The 14,977-nt window shown below is 28.2% G+C and overlaps 1 protein-coding gene across 7 annotated transcripts in view; it reads right to left on the bottom strand.

Moving 5' to 3' along the window:
- The window catches only part of LOC123305288 (tensin-1), an 832,583-nt gene that overhangs the window by 266,447 nt on the left and 551,159 nt on the right, over positions 1-14,977 (bottom strand). Inside the window, exon 1 of one of the 7 annotated variants that reach the window (XM_044886971.1) lies at positions 6,237-6,257. The exons of the other annotated variants lie outside the window; for them this stretch is intronic. The gene's annotated coding sequence lies outside the window, so the exon portion shown is untranslated. Of the gene's footprint in view, positions 1-6,236; positions 6,258-14,977 lie in introns of those variants that run through there. 7 annotated transcript variants of the gene reach the window in all.

Consider the following 14,977-nt stretch of genomic DNA (forward strand, 5'->3'; position numbering starts at 1 on the left):
GTGATGTGTATGTCGTTCGATTTATCATTCTTTATTCTAACAATTTAAATTCAAAAATAGAATTACTTTTATAAGTTTTAGATTTTCATATACGATAATTTGAAAATAATTTATTTTCTTGAAAACCTTTAGCAGATTTCAAATAAGATTTCAAACAGCCTCACCTGCTCCTGTATGAAATGGCTGTCGGTTGTAATTTGACTGAATTAAATCTCCTCCTTAGTCACTGAATATTACTTTAATTTTGAAATAGGCTACAGCCTTTTCATATCGAAGGCATGTTTTATTGCTTGTGTTTGAACTTTGTTTGTGGTTTGCAGTTTTGATTTGATTTCAAAAATTTTTGCCAAAAGTTATCTTTCATCATTTTAGAGATTATACGGGGTAGTTTTAGCGCCATTATACAGTACAGGCTTAGGATAATAAATCGAATATTCGACTGAGAGATTCCCTTGTACTAAGTGTAATGGCTTATAAATCACTTGTTTCTTGTCTAAACACCTTCCTAAATTTAAATCACTAGAAATTTGTTATGTTTAAGTTCAATAGATATAAAAACAGTGGATAAGGATCGGATTCGAGTTTTCCCGAAACACTATAAGATTCATTGTACATATAAAAATTTAATATTTGATCGCAAACTTAAAATTAAAAAAGTAAAATGAATTAATGCTTCCTCAAAAAATGATTTTTCAAGATTATGTTTATTTTTAAACCAAGAATTGCACACATTGTATGTTTAATTATTTAAAGTATATATTTATGTTCATCATTATTTAATATTTACCCCTCGAGTTACATACATATATATTATTTAATATTTATTCACAAATAATTGAAATATTATCAAATATTTTATTAACAAAATTAAATTTACTGGAAAATTGTATTTTATTTTTTAGTGGTTTAAAATATGATCTCTCGAAAAATTTATGCTATTATATTATTGTTGTTTTCCAAAAAATAGTTTTACGAAAAAACATATTCTTACTTGTATGAAGGTATGTTGTATTGTTTTGTGAAAACCACAATCTGTTGCATTCCACATCGTATGACATTTGAAATCCCATTGACCTTACACAATATACAATCAATTGAGCTAACACTGTAAGCCTAGTAAATCTTGTTTGTACTACAGTCGTTTTGAGTGTAATCGATATTTTTTACTTTTGGCGATCAATAAATAAAAAATAGTTGTTTTTTAGAACTATTTATTCGTTCTTGCATTTTAAACAGCTACGAAGCGAAAACAGGCTGAAAATTAACATTTTAATTGCTTTAAATTCAAGGTGAATTGTTATTGTATGCAAAAAATGCATTGAACGAAACAAATTTATATTTACAGAACATTTTAGTTAACTTTTTACAAGATCATTAGATACATGTCAAAAGTTTCTCGTGCAGTAATAGTTGCCTGTTGCTTACAAGAGTGAGATTGAAGGTATTTACTCGTATTTTTTAAGAATTTGCGAAGTAATATCTTTGTGCTTACTGTGTTAAGAATAAATAGTTTATTGTTAGTTCTACTGATTACCTAAAACCATAAAGTTTGTAGAACGTTTGCGTATGGTAAGAGTACTTATATGCCTGGAGTTTTTTTTATAAATATGTCATTTTAAACGCTATTATTAAACTTCACTTGTACGTCCTGGAATACTGCAGTCAATATTTCTCCTACATCTACTGAAGCTATCGGACTGAAATTGAACACACGCTTTTGATTCTCGTAACAATGCAACTTTAGGTAAGTATGACCTGAGTTTACTACCACTTCCACCTTATATGCATAGGGTTTTTAATTTTAAATTACATAATTAAATAAAAATTGATTCTTAAGGGCAAGCTTTTCTATCATGTAAAGAACATATTTTCTTGAAATTAGATTTCTTTCCAGTTTAGAGGATTCACCCCGTTACAAATAGTATACATTATATTACAATATTGTATTTAACACCTGATCTGATAAGTATTTAATACCCATTTAATACGTTTTTGCGCATTTGGAATACATTTTTACAACTAGTGCAACAATAAGTTCATCTAATGTATAAAAAAAAATGCATTTATGTACTCTTTGAACATATTACAAATTTTAATAGCTATTGAAACTTTACTTAAGAGTCAAGGTAGCGAACCTTTAACAAGGTAGCTAATGATACTAAGAATATTAAATAATATATATAGCTTATATTTTTTATATTCACATATCGAATAGCATTCAAAAGATCATTACCTATGATTGACTACCAGAGATTAATCATTATCTTTGGTATGTCGCAAAATGCATGGCAATAAGCAAAATCATTATCTGTTATTAATTTTAAAACTTTAAATTTTATAGTATTTTTAACATACAAAGCAATTCAATAACAAAGCACAAATAAGAATTAATTCTGTAAATTGTGTATTCGAAAAGGATAAACCTGGTGATTACTTTACTTTAAAATAACAATACTATTTTGGCAGAAGGGGAGCGAACATATTAAATCACTTGTAAGTTCACAAATCAAAATTTCACTTGTTGCAAATTTGTTAGGTTTGTAAAACAAAATGATTAATTATTATTCCATTACCCTCTATTTTCTAAATTCATTGATGATCAAAGACCAAAATTTATTACTTATTACCAAAACTCTTGGAAGGCTGTCAGATTTCTGCGCAAACTTAAAAGAAGGAGATTGAAGGATACTTACACTTGGTTAAAATTATCGGTGGTTTTCATTACCAACTAAAAATATGGCTTAAAAAAGCTAAGAAAACACGCTTCATTATCATGTGAACAAAAAAGTACGAAATAATTTTAATTGTTACGCAAAATTCAATGTTATAAAGCATGGGATGGTCAATATCCATTAAATAGAATAATTATCATTGAAATAGCTTTACACTTTTAAGTTCACGTATTACTGGTCCTTGCGTTTTACTCTATCTTTAATTTAAATTATAATTGCAATAATTAGGAAAATAAGAACGATTCGTTGCCTAAAATAAATACTCTTTGCGTACCTTGTTTACGTATCTGTTTTGGCATTTTTACATTTTAATAAATATTAAATTTCCAACTATAATATTTTGTAGAAATAAAATCTATTATTAAACTATAATATATTCACGTTTGAAAATAAAAAGTTAATTACTATTTTAACTCATCAATAATATTTTTTTAATAATAATAATAAAAATAAATAATTGTATTTGACCTTGAGAGTATATTATATAGAAGTCAACTGAGATGTGTTTTTTATTTTCTATATAAATTATTTTCTCATCGTTTCGTTAGATTTTTTTTTAATTAAATCATATTATAGATTGAATTGAAAAAATGAATTGTTGTCGTTTTAATATAAATAATAGGTTTTTTATATTAGAAACAAAAAACTCATCTGGGTGGTATTATTAAAAAAAAATTGTTATTATTAATAAAAATAATAATAGTAAGTGAATAATGATGTTTTTATATGAAGATTCTTTTTGTATTTTTTTTTTTGTACTTCTGTCATCCACACATAATTTTCCCCTAAAGGATGTCTGTAGGTTAATGTCTTAATGATCTAAAGATTTACGTTTTTGAAAATGAAATATTTTTTAATGTTTGAAACAATTATATTAAATTGTTTTTTCAATTATGTAAGATTCATGTTATAAGGCTGGTTGAATCCCATTGAAAATTGCTGTAGCCTATAGTAAACTAAACTATAGAGGCAGACTTCTTTAGAAGTATCTACTTTGGGGCTAATTTTCTCCTCTATTTCTGAATACAGTTCATCTTTGAAAACTAATGTATGAAATAAAGAAATAAATAGTATTTATAGATCCAAAAAGGCGTTATTCTCACAACAAACATTTAGCACAAACCTCGTATCTCTTCAATATACAGAAACTAGTCTATCCAGGAAGTGACGGAAGGTCTAGCTTTGATAAATATTATATAAATTAGTTTCCAAATTGCACAAAATTTATGCTGCACCTTTTTTATAACGCGTTAGTTTTAAATGAGGTGGGTAAAAATTTTCTTAATGACAGTATGAGTGCCGAGTAATGAGTAATATACAAAGCGAGCAATAAGTAATATACAGGGTGTATTTTTTAACTGTACATTTGCAAAAAATGTATGAAAGAAATTTGAAAAAATTCTCAATGATTTCGTGATTAAATATTTGTTATTTTTTGCTCAAATCCAAAAAATATGCATGAAAAAATTTTATTTAGCTAAAAGTTTTGTTTTTTCCCTATAAAATACGAATCACCTAAAAAAAATAGAGGGTTCCATTTGAAAAAATGAAGTTAATCACCATTCAACACAGAACCTTCAAATGATCCAAGTTTTGTTTGAAACAATTTTTTGTATCTGATTTATATTTAAATTTTTTTTTTACTAATGAAAACCCTGTATATTATCATACCGGAATGAATTGGAAAAAATATTCATAGAAAAGTTTTTATTATAATATACCATTATATTGGCCGTAGGCACATATAAACAATTATATCATATAATTTTATTCTGAGGTTACTAGAAAGTGTTGAAATGTTTTTTACAAATGAAGTTTATTTTTCAACTTTTTTTACATTTTCTTCTAACATTAGTTTAAAAACAAAAAATTTACATTAATATTTTCAAGTCCCGCAACCGACATTCGATCAAACCCAGAATTTTTTATTATCTGTAAAAAAAATCGACCACCATTTTCCTTGCCTACATTCTATAGATAGCTCATTGAAAAGAAAGACAAAAATATTCACAGAATTTTTACTTGTGGAATATGTGAAATTAATTTGAAAGCACTTATACATAGTGCTTTTAATCTTTTCTTATCTACATAAATTAATATTTATCGGTCTTCTGGTATGAAAATTTATCTATTAAATAAACATTTAACTTAAAATTGATTATTAATTAGAAGGATGTCCATTATTAAAGGATTACATCTCTAACAGACTAAGCTGTAAGTATATATAGCTCATATGACGTAAATCGGTTATGGCGTGGGTGGATAGATAGAGTATATATATATAATTTTCTAACTAGATAAATTTCAATAGATATACTTCATTCGTCAGGAAAGCACTCTCCAACAAAAAGCTTTTAATTACTAACAAATATAGAATTATCGTAAACATGATTCTTAACGTATAGACTTCAGAATTTTAACAACTCTTCACGAATAACAGTTAAGACATAAATATTCACTGGAGAAAAAATTTGTTTTGGATATATTTCGTTAGAGTAACTATAAACTGTCAAGAAGTGGCGTCACAACAGTTTGACGTTGGAAGAACATAAAAATTTAATCTTGGTAGGAATGAAAAGTTTTCCAATTTTCGTTTTTTTTTTCGACGATTTGTTTTTGCTCACCGAGTATGTCAAAAGAAAAGCATTGTCAACAAAATACCCAAAAAAATGGGATGCAATTGACTCGTATCAAGAGTTGAAAAATGAAACAAAAATTACTTCAACCTCTTTCAACATTTGCTAGCATCTTATCATTATTTTGGTATTGATTTGCAAAATTATTTTTGTTATTTTGGTAATGTATTGTCATGACACACGTGTATATGATAGACGTGAGATAGGAATAAAATATTCATGAAAATCAAACAAATTTACTATCTCTAACCCAACTCAACACTGTTAAAAATCTCAATTTTTATTGATTAGTTAGCTAAAGCTATTCAATTGGCCAAAATGCGAATAAAATGAATCACAGAAACTTTGATTCCCTTGAGGATCAACAATCCATACCCTCTTCGTCTAACTAATACTTGATACCACATTCGGTGTTTTTTTTTGCATTTGGCATTTTCTGATCAGAAGTTATTTTAATCAAAGCACTCCAAGAACTTCTTCATAAAAAAAATAAGAAATCAAGCACTATTGAAACCAAAGAATGATCATTGCAGTGAATTTACCATCAACAGTCTTAAGAATTTAATAAACACATGTTTTCGTGGATTGCGTGGAAATTTATTTTAAATTTTTTACCGGAAAAATAAACCAAATTATGAAAAATGATCAGCGAGATATTGATGAAATCACTATTTCTTGGAAAGATGATTTCTTTATGAAATAAATAATTGTTCGAAAAATCCAATTTTGTATTTGTTAGGTATTTTTCATAAATTCGAGGATTGTGTAGCACATATATGACGCCAGTTGTGTACTTATTTTTAAAATAATTTGGGAAAATCCAAATAGTTTCATCAGACACCACGTTTAAAAATAATCGAACACTTACCACTAACAAAAATCCGCATTAACCGGAAATGTCAGAAATAACTTCACACAATCACTAAGAAAAAAGGGCCTCACATAAACAATAAAAATAAAAACAAAATTCACATATTTTCACACAAAAATTTATTCACAAAAAAAAAAAACTAATTCAAAAATATTTTCTTATTCGAAAATATAATTTAGTTTTTGTCCAAAATATATATACTGATAATAAATAATTGGTTCGATTTAGAGTATCGCGCGTAATGTTAAGATAATTTAAAAAAAAATATATATGTTGTTATTTCTGTACGCTGCGCTGCGAAGTATTAGAACTACATACACACAATGTGAAAGATCACTGACTCTCTTCCACAACAGTATTGTGGAGTTCCATCATCCTCTCTGTATGTTTTATAATATTATGCTATGTTTTTGTTGTTGTCGTCGTGGCTGCTGGAACACGGCACGGCGAGATGTGCAAGGAGGCGGCGGCAATAACGAATGAATACCGTATATATGTATAAGTATATATACGAATACGAACTGAACGTGTACCGTTTCACTACAGCAACTAAAACTTAAAACTTACCACAGTTCTACTCTGTGGCGGCATATACTCGTATAGTATAATCAATGCGCGAACTCATTCTGCATATGGTAGTGGATAGTACGATACGATACTCACTAATAATCATTGGCGGCTCATCATATAACCTTTTTATGTGATAAAAAAATCGGATAATAATTTAATTTTGTACCGCAATATTATAAATAATATGGAATCTACTCTAACGCACAGCATCTCTCAATGCTGAACCAATGAGAGATCCTTACACTACCGTACGTATCACAGAGAACTGTGCGATATGATCATTAGTGATAGAAGAAGCTTAAGGCACTTAAACTGTATATCACAACATCCAATAAAATTTCCCAACGCTTCCACCATTGCCCAGTAGCTTCTCAGCGTCTTCACCAGTGTAATTATTGCTGGCGAGGTTTTATGTATGAATTCAGATGCCGACCCAAATAGGCTTTTAAATGTGAAATAAAGTTCGATTAGCATTAAATACATTTCGAAGTTTCTTTGAAAATTTCGTCCCTGTCGGTCATTTAATGACTTAGTTAACTTATGTCTCTTATCGAGCTCGGTTTTGCGCCATCGCTTTGGTCTCCCCCCAAGGCTTGTTTTCTTCGGTCATTTCCTTGTCTATGGCTCTTCACCAGGAGTGTCGGGTGGCCTATTTTTCTTTTTCCTTGGGTGTTCCATTCCAGTGATTCTTTGGCAATGCTTTATTACCTTCTTAATACGGGTCCGACCACCCATATTTACGTTGTTTTATGGTGACATTCAGTGGTGTTTGTTGTCAAATGTTCCATAGACCTTCATTGAAGATTCTTCCAGGCCAGTGGGCATGATTTAATTTCAGTTCAGTGGGCTTGATTTAATTTCAGGCCAGGAGGCTTGACTTAATATCGGTCACAAATTAATCCATTACGATATATTTGATTTTATTTAAGTATTTTTCAAGTTATTAAGATTATTTTTCAGTTTTTAAAATTCAAATGTCTGTATATTTCCTACTTTGTTATAGGTATTGATCAAATACTATTTTTAAGTATGCGGTACAATATACAAAAACGCTCACAATTTCTATTGTATTTAATTCTTATCTCTTTGACCGAGTATTTATTTAATTTTTATTGGAATGTATTTTTTAATTCTTTTTATTTGTTTATATTTTTTTCTAAAATTTTGATAAGATAATTCTCTGAATGTTCTGTTTTTGACTTCCGGTAAACAGTACTTTCCAAAATAAAAATTTATTGGTAATAAGGTAAAAATTTGAATATGAAGGAAAAATTTGTGAATAAACAATTAGTTTTATAAATGTTGGTGTTCCTGCTTGATAAAGTCTTACAGCGCATAATTCTATTGGATAAGAGTACAGAACTATGAATTAATATAAGGCTTTTGTAAAAAGTTTCAAGAATATTATTAAAACAGTGAAAAATTCAAAAACTGAAAAATAAACAAATTTAAAATTATCGTAAACATCTAAATAAAAAAAAAAGGTTCAAAAAGAAAAAAAACGTAATAAAATTTATGACCTAGATTGTGATTCTATTTAGAACGGCATTTAATATTTACGTACAAGAACATTTCGATATTTAGTTCAAGGTAAATTATTAAAATAAAATCAATAAATAAAAACAAAGTATTAATTAAATAATCAATTTATGATGTATCAGGTTACGCGAACTGATAAATCCTTGATACGTTTAATTTATCAAAAACTAATCTTAAATTCTTATATTGACTTCAAATATTCGACCGTGAGCCTATAACGAAGTGAAATTGCCATGATTATTTTTGTCCACCTTTTTGAAGATTGAGGAATGTTAGTTCAGTAATAAAGAAATTTGTAAAATGTGTTTGGGCGGCTTTTTCTGCCAGCCATATATGTTGAGAGAAAGTAATGACAACCGGATATGGGAAAAAATGGCAGGAAGTATGCCGCTGACCAGATACAAGATGATTGAAAAATTATTATTGAAGTGCAATAGGAAAAACATTACTATTTTTATCCAACACTAGCAAACCTGCAACAGGGAGTTGCATATAACTTTTGTTTACAAGTGAAATTTACAACAAAAAAAAACCTGACCAATTTTTCGGGTACGGAACCCTAAACTCGCACTTGAAACATATCTAAGAACACTCTACATTAAATTACCTTTCAAATGAAACAAAAAAATCAAAATCGGTTCATCCGTTTAGGCGCTACGATAACACATATTATAACACCCTTTTGTTAGTTCAGGAGTTAAAAATATATATAACAGACAACAAAAGTCGAAAAACTGTTTCTTTCCGTAAAAAAGTTCCAGTTTTTTTATAATATAAAATAAATTTATAAATTCTCAAACAGGCCGACAAAAATAATCATTAAATGGCTTCACTATGGGATCACGGTGTTTAAACTTAAAGTATTAAAAATAATCCCAGCTTTTCCTATCACTGATATCTTTATCCACATGATACTTTGATATATATGTCTCTTTTGTACGAAATACCCAAACTTGAAAATAGCTTAAATATAATAATTTTTTTAGACGTTACACCAACGGATTTGCGCTTCCACCATTTTCATAGTCTTTAAGGTATTGTAACGAATCTGGCATCTAAGACTGTTGTAGAAGTAACAAAAATAGAACTTGATTTCCATGGTAAAAACATATATGCGAAAATGTTATTATAGGTTCTGTGAAAATAGCAAGTCCGTCGATATGGCAAGTTTATTGTGAGGAGTTCAGTGCGAAGAATTGTTGAAAAATCAAATATATATCTTGATTTTGTAAAAGAATTATTGTTCCTTTTCTATAAATAGTAAAATATATCAAAGTTTTTAAATAATTCACTTAGTAGTGTATCGTATCGAACCTACGGTATAAAACGTTACAGTATACTAGATCGATTAGCTGCGAAAACTGTTTTATTTCATTCATATTTATTCTATAATAAAATGAATAAATAAGTACTTTTTGCAACAACTTTCGCGTCCAACCACTTTTCGTGTTCAAGGCATTTAGTATAACTGAAAAAGCTTTGTTCCAAAAACCAACTTTGTACGCGAAAGTAATTGTTTTCTATCACTTTGTTTCTGGGAGTAATATATTTTAAGGAAGTCGTTGAATTGTTGATAGTAAAAGGGCTTTTTTAAACCAACGGATATTTTGAAATCTGACATTATCATTTCCATGTTTAAAAACAGTTTTCATGTTCAACTTCATTTCGCATTTGCATATCTGATTTGAATTATTGAAATGTTTAATCAAGACACTAATTTTTTTTCATGTAAGTATACACTGAATGTGTCTGTTTATATTTAAACAAATAAAATAAGAAAATTTATAATATAAAATTAAAATATATCTATGAATTGAATTTATTTTAAGTTTTTGGTAGTACATACTATAATACAATAATTAATTAAAAAATAATACAAAATAATTTAATTATTGGTGTATGACTACAAGTTGTTTTTGTTTTATCTCAAAATTTTTCGATCTTGCGTTCATTCTCAAGAGATTAAATTTTAGAGATTAAAAATATGTTGTTGTATTTGAAATTTTAGTTACTATCCATAAAATATATCATCTGTTAGAGATTATTTCAATTCGTAAATGGCGAATACTTTTCTTTCAGTTGATCGCCATTTCTTACAAAATTTTTGCATTGTTTTTGTACACCTACAAGATTTATTTGATATTCACCAAGGTGCAGAGACCTACCTTTTAATACAGTGTTTAAAACATCAATAATTTGATAATACTCAATTAAAAAAAAAAAAAAACCAATGATTTGGTATATAAATCTCATATAAATACATGAATATATTTTGTTAAATATATAATTGAGTATATATAATTGGGAACAACCTTGAAAACGCCTTGGACTTGATCTTACAACCGTTTTATATGAGAGCATACATAATAAACACGTATTAACAGACCTTACCTTTACTTCTCTTATATGTGAGAATACATCCCATAGGTAGTCACTACTGACTATACGTAGAGGTATTATACGTTTTAGTCATTAGTCTCTTTCTTTTCATGTGTAATGTATTGTAGATTGTATTTTATAGGTAGGTAATACCAGTAGAAGGCATCAATTAAATGTATGTTATTCTTATATTTAAATCTGATTCATCAGTTTCTTAAAGGTCATTGTATTGATTGACCAAAAATGTTTATGCTATTCGCAAACTTTCATCTGCCTATTCACCCAAAAACATTTACCAACTATCTGCACAGTAAATGATTATCACGGGCTATGGCAGTAAAAATTTAAGCGATTGTTATGGTTAGTTAATTTTAGCGTTTCGGAATTTATATTCAGAGGGATTGATTGCTTAAATTTATATTTCATACGTTTTTGTATTTAATACGAATTTATTTTTGTTATATATAATGTTCGAGTAATATATACAGAGTGCTAAACGACCTATACAACGCTCTACCATATATTTAGTAAGTCGATTTAGTTAGACCTGCCTTACTAAAATTTCTTTGCCTGAGAGCTAGGCGGTCCTAAAACTGATGATAAAATTATATTTATCAAAATCCATTGGCGTAGATTGTGGAGTTATTTAGATTTAAAATGCCCGTATTTCTGTGTCCATTGAGGTTAAATTTTGAATGTGAAACATGTGAAATTTAAAAAATTTTAAAAACTCCGAGAAATTTTACGAGAACGGAGCCTTAAACCCGCACTTGAAACGTATCTAAGAAAACTGAACCGATTTTGAGGATCATCGCCTATTTTTTAGTTGTTCTGGATATGGAATCCTAATTTCGTACTTGAAACATAGCAAAGAACACTCTCCATTAAATTACCTTTCAAGCGAAACAAAAAAAGTCCAAATCGGTTCATCTATGATGCCACAGGCAGACAGACTCACATAGCGGTCAAACTTATATCACCCTATTTTTTGGTTCGGGGGTTTAAAATAACAACTTTGGTATGAATTGTTAAATACTTACACACGAAAATAAACACTTATTTTCGTTCAATTGTTCCTCATGTTCTTAATATCTCACACTTTCTATATTAGCATGATAAGAATACAATTCTATGTGAATACAAAAGTTCAAATTTAGTCTTTGCATTTCTGAACAATTCGTCTAAAACCTGAGTGCATTTCAGAAGTAATAGTGAAAGAACAAAAATTAAGTTATTAATATTTTTATACCTGAAAATTCGAAAATCAACTTTTCAGGTGAAACACATAAGGACATAAGAAGATTGTTTACGAAAATTATAAGAAAAGCCCTTGTTTAGTATTAAAATATAGTATAAGTGAAAAGTTTTCCTACATTTCAAAGAAAATAAGAAAAAACTTTGATAGTATTTTTATTGAATTTTTTCTGAAAAGAAATTTTAACGATATCATTAAATATTATATTGAGAAAATGTTGAGAAAGTTTTGTAAACGTAAAAGAATAAGACGTGTAAAATGAAAGCAAATTTATATAAATATTTATTTTTGGATTAAATGGATACAGGTGCCTTAAATATAATAGACTAACTTTTATTTTAATAATGATAATATTTCACTGTTTCCAGATTCTACGAATTTTCAATTGTTCTTGACACAATACCTCTTAAACAAAACGAATTAGAAAAATTTGGTAGACATTTTCTTGATCGGAAAATTCAATTTAAGTTATTATTTTAACCACGGGAAATCTAAAAATTCCAAATAGTAGTGTAGTGTTATTTGAATGAAAGTTTCATCGTTATAATATTTGAAAAAGTTATTTTAGATAATTTCACCAACCCTCTAAAAATTATCAGTTTTTTCTAAAGTGTTAGAGAGCTACAAGGATAATATAGAAAGACTGAAAGGAGTAAAATATTTTAATTTTGGGCAAGTCTATGATTCGATGTTAACAAATACTATACTTCCATATTGACTTCATTAGTTTTCAAGTATTTTTAATTTTAGGTTTATTTCAGGTTTGTTTTATGGTTTTTTGTATTTAAAACATTCTTTTTTCGAATTTTATCAGACAATTCAGATCAAGTATGAATATGCAATACCGAGATAAGCATATACTGGGATCTGCACATTGTATCTATTTAAATTCATTCCTCACAATTTTGACCTATATCTTAAAAATTGGAATATACGTGCGAGTATTGACAAAATTGTATGTGCTAGAAAAAAAACCGATTGCCAAATGAAAATGAAGAATACCAAAATACTCTTGTTCTAATTTTAGTTGATAGAGAATTACACCTTTTTGTTTTGTCTGGCATTCTTGATTACCAGCAAGTTAAATAGATTAGCAATATTTAATCCACAGCTATGAAAAAAAGTTTTTGCAAAGCATATTTTGGGTAAGTTATATATTTATTAAGCCTCTTTATCCAAAATAATATTTATTTCCTTCTATAACGTCAGATTTAATTGTAAAACTCATTTAAGAAAGAAAAAATGGGAAATTTAATTAATGAGCTTAGTAGGAATCGAATAGAGATCGGAAAGTATAGTTGTTTGGGAAATTGTCAGTTAACCCTTTTTATATTTGAAACAAGTTTATTTATCTGGCTTTGAAACAGTTTCTTTTTCCTATTGATAGTCCTCTGAGTACGAAATCTCTGTTCATTGTCTTTTCTCAACATGAGACATGAGCAACTTATCAGCTATCGTTAATTTTTTTTGGATATAATCTGACAGTGTCCAAGACTTCTTCCCTCTTGAATTTCCCTCTTGAGTCACCTTTCTTCCATAAACCCACTCAATTTCTCGAATTTGAATGAATGATAAAAAGTAATTAAGAAAATCCTGTGCCGATTGAATTAAGATGCAAACCTGTGTTTTTTAATTATTTTAGATTATTTTGTAAATATATATTTATTCATTGACCATTCGGACACAATTTTAGTTACGGTCAATAAATTAACTCTGTGAAGGCCGAATTAAATTAACAGTGTGAAGGCTGCTTTCATTTCTAATAATTTTGCATATTTTCTATATGTGTAAAATATAGAAAATTATTAGCGTGTGTAAATTACAGACAATATTCTACTTTACATATTTAACGAACTCTCTATAAAGTGTAAAGAGAAAATATTGAATATATAAGCGGGTCATCAATAATCCTAGTTATGCCATAAATGTTCATTTAGTACACCGGATTCCGGATCATAATAATAATAATAATATTATTCATATATTATACATAGACAACAAAACATATCTTTTACTCTGGTTACTATACATTACATACATAGGTAGTTTAGTTCTAATGTGTAGTATAGTTAGTTGGTATTGTAGATTGGTAGGTACTGACTGGTATTATAGTAATTCTCTATCTTAGGTTAGGTGTTGTGTGTATTTATTAAATATATAACCATATATAATATAAATATATAATGTATATAATAATATTTTATACCTATCTACCTCACTACCTCTATAATATACCTAACCTAACACATTATAAGTGAAGACTTTGCTAAGATAGGGTTGCTTCAAATGTATATATAGGGTGACTAGTTTTTATACTCCACCCAATTATTTTCTTAGCGTGCGAAATTTAAAAAAAAATACCAATTTAATTATATTACTTCAGTTTATTTCAAGCGAAAAAAAATCATCTTCGAAGATATAGCACCCAATTTTCGATTTTCATGTGAACCACTATTTTTTTTTGCAGTTTTGAAAACAACAAAAAAAAGTGTTTTTTGTGAAGTCTATGGCACTTTTAAATGTGAAAGTAAATATTCAAACAAACTCAGTTTAATGCCAAATTTAGCGCCTTTTTAAAGAAGCTATTCAAAAAGAGCTCCTCCAGTACTTAGGCAAGGCTTAGATCTCGAATCTCACGCTCAGTTTGTAACAGGAAAGTAATTTTTAAGGAAGGTAGTTAGAAACACTTGGTCCAATTCAAAAGTCTATGGACTTCACTCAAATAGATTTTTTTTGTTGGGATACTTATATAAAAAATGAAGATAAATAAACGATCTAGAACTATGAAGAACTCGAGATAAGCAAGATCTTGGAGAAGTCTTTTGATCAGTGCCGCTACAAATCGGGTGGGGGAGTCCAGAATTTAGACTTTCCTAAGTCCGGATGGAGCTTCATTTGAACAGCTTCTGTTCATCAAATAAGGTTATTTTGACATTAAACTGAGTTTTATTATTAATTTTCACATTATAAGAAACTCTGAAAACTGAATTGAAAA

The sequence above is a fragment of the Chrysoperla carnea genome, chromosome 1, assembly GCF_905475395.1.
Source record: "Chrysoperla carnea chromosome 1, inChrCarn1.1, whole genome shotgun sequence".
Classification (NCBI taxonomy): Eukaryota; Metazoa; Arthropoda; class Insecta; order Neuroptera; family Chrysopidae; genus Chrysoperla; species Chrysoperla carnea.